Source organism: Cariama cristata, unplaced genomic scaffold, assembly GCF_000690535.1.
Source record: "Cariama cristata isolate BGI_N322 unplaced genomic scaffold, ASM69053v1 scaffold30820, whole genome shotgun sequence".
Taxonomy (NCBI): Eukaryota; Metazoa; Chordata; class Aves; order Cariamiformes; family Cariamidae; genus Cariama; species Cariama cristata.
In genome coordinates, this window is record NW_009595951.1 from 5320 (window position 1) to 8483 (window position 3164).

Below are 3164 nucleotides of genomic sequence, written 5' to 3' on the forward strand. Positions count from 1 at the left end.
AAGAAAAAGACTGGCATCTATTCAGAAAGGAAAAAAAAAATTCTGCAAAATAATATTGGGTAGAGAGACATCACTGCAACAAAATAAAAGGAGGAGAAACATCTATGAGGTGGGGAAGCAAAACCTACAGGTGCAGAGAGCAGGTCCTGCACTTGTATCGCTCGGGAAGAGTCTTCCCTAAGAAGCTGTTCCTCTTTGGGAAGCCCCGGCAGTCCCGGGGCCGTGTCCAGCAAAGGCAAAGCACGACCTCTTACAGAGCCCTTGGTGCAGGGCAAACGAGTGCCCTTGCTCCGGACCAAAAGCTTTTCCGCAGCATTCCGGGTGCAGTTTTGGCTGTGCTCCCTGGCACTGCCGCTAGCCCCCTTCCCAGCTTGGTCACAGGGCTGTCCCCGCTGCTGAAATACTGGCTCAAAGCTGGGGAGGTGGGGGGGAAAAGTCCTGTCTGCAGCTTTTGTAAGAGGTGGGTGTCCTTCTTTGGGCAACCAGAAGTTCTGCTTTGGACTTTGCAGGGTTGACGCTGGGTAACCGGGGATTTGGGTTTCCTGGAAAGCAGGTAGAGATGCTGCCCCCCGCTACAAGAAAAGGTTTCTCTCTGCTTCAACGCTGCTGTAGGGATACGCAATCGAGGGCAAAGCCAGCAATAGCCTCGCATGCAGACATGCACAGCTGTGGCACAAACATTGTCCTTAACCCTTTCAATGGGCACCTGGAAAAAAAAAAGGATTCTCCTGTTCGAAAGCCCTGGGAGCCCCAGAAGAGCCGTGGGGAGGTACGTGTGGCTTGTGGTGTCCACAGGCTGCAACACAGACCTGCGTGTGGGTGTAAAAACACAGCTGAAATGCCGCCGGGCAGAGCCCAGATGCAGGATGGGCACCCCTGAGTGGGGGCCGGCTGGTAAATACGCTGTATTGTGCAGGGGAGGGATGCTGAGGCTTAAAAAGGGAGAGGGCTCGTGCAGACCTGAGATTAACAAAAACCTCTTTAATAGGGCGACTTGACTCTCGTGTTTGCTTGTGCAGTCTGTGGCAGCTGCAGCGTTTGGTGGGTCTGGCTATCATTAGGTGTCCGGGAGGCTCTTAAGCCCCGCTCAGATATTTTGATCTTTGCAGACCCCACTGCGGAGCCTGCCCTTGTCCCTTCTGCCTCGGGCAGGGGGGCTTCGTTTTTATGCGCTGTCATTCCATATGCCCAATTTAGACTCCTGACACTTCACCTTCCCATTGAAAGGGTTAATGGAGTGCATGCTTAATTGCCAGCACACGCGAGCGAGGGTGGAGTGAGCCTTGCCCCATGCCTGTTACCTCCTCCGGCTGGTACGGTACCTGGGGTTGGCGTGGCTTCAGAGGGCAGCGCCAAGGATAGAGAGGGGAGTACGAGGAGAGCATAGAAGAGAAAGGAAGAGAAAAACAGAGGAATATATAAAACAACCACAACACACCAACAAGAGACTCGGGACCACTTGCACACAATCACAAGAGACTCGAGAGAGAGGAAATAAATGCATTAGGTGCAACCCATCACCCTCGTGTACATCAGAGCCGCTTGCACGGGGCAGCCAGAGCAGGGACGTCCCCTTGGAGACGGAGATTACCGGTTAAACACACACCGGCTCTGCGGGAAGGATGCCGGTGGTGTCGATTAAGCAAAGTGCTTAAGCAGGTGCTTCTGTCTAATCCCTGCAAGGACCAGTTTTGACACACTGAATGCCGCCTTCAGTTTTCTAGCGTAATTCTAACATCTAACATCGTCCTGCCTTGTGTGGGTTGGAGCCCTTGGCGCAGAACATCAGAGAGATGTATTTTATTTAAACTTCTCAGGTGAATGAGTCTGGCAAGCAGAAAACAACCCCTGAATGCATTAATGGGTTTAATTTTCTTAATCTGCTTTTTTTTTTTGATTCCAAACTCATCTTTGCATAGCTGTACAGCAGGTACCTTCATATCAAAGTGGGCATTTAGAGCTGTTAATCGTACCTAGGTGCCTGCCATTAACAGACCTCGCCTATGTCGTGTTCTACCTCAGTCTTGTGTTTTGAGGTCAAACTTTGCCATATTTCAGTAACTTCAGACTGTAAACTGCTTTAATTTTCCTTGATGCTTAATGGCCAACGCTTTGTCCTTTTGCTAAGTGGCAGCAGCTTGTCCCTTCGGCAGGGACAGCCGGGGAGCACCGGGTGCCATCGCCCGTCCGCATCCCCGACCCCGCGGACAGGGAACCTTACCTTGTCACGCTGGCGTACGCGGTACCTGCTATTTCCTGATCCCAATCAATTAAGCAATATACAACAGTGGTTATAGCTATTATTTAGCTACGCTCTGCTAACAGTTGCTGTTATCAGTGTATACAAACAAACCCAATAAAGCAAATGCATATGAAACAATGAGAACTATTGACTAGCAGCGACGACAACTTCAATCCGATCCCTGTGCTCTAACAGTTTGTTCAGCAAAAAGCTCCTTTTTAAAGCAACAACATGTCCCCTCTCCTGTTTGCCAGGGTGTAACTTAGCTGATTTTTTTTTCCCACAGCATATGTAGCCCCATCTCCCACCCTGTCACATCAATTAGCGATGCTGGAGCCCACCTAAGAGGTGTCAGGAAGCATTTCGTTTCCACTGGACCATCAGTAGGAATTACTTTTCCTACTCAGAGCCATTAGTTGGGGAGGGGGAGATGGAGGAAAGGAGACAAAACCCCCATTAAATCAGAGCACTAACCAAATCATAGGTCTTTTAGCAAATGTTACTGAAAGGAAAGAGCCAGCTTTTGTCTCCCCCGAGTTCCCTCAGGGCTCCTGAACTTTCACTTGGTTTGATGAATGTCCCACAATGGGCATTTTATCTGATTATGAATCTGGGAGTGGGGGCTTTGCTTTGGAGGGTCAGGTCAGCTGCTGATTGGGGTGACAGGGAGGTGGCATCGTAGCCCCTGCCTGGGGTGGGGATGCAGCTGCTGCACCCCCTTCGAGCCACGTAAAAATCACCCACATCTGCCCCTCGCTTCGCTCGTACAGAGACTGCCGAGGGGCAAGTTGGAGCTTCACCTTTAGCAAGAGGAGAGCAAGGTGTCCTCCTGCTCCAGGGCATGTGAGGAACACTAAATTCTTAGGGGGCAGCAAGATGGCTCCCTGGGGGCACAGGACAGGCCCCCCCCCCCCCACACACC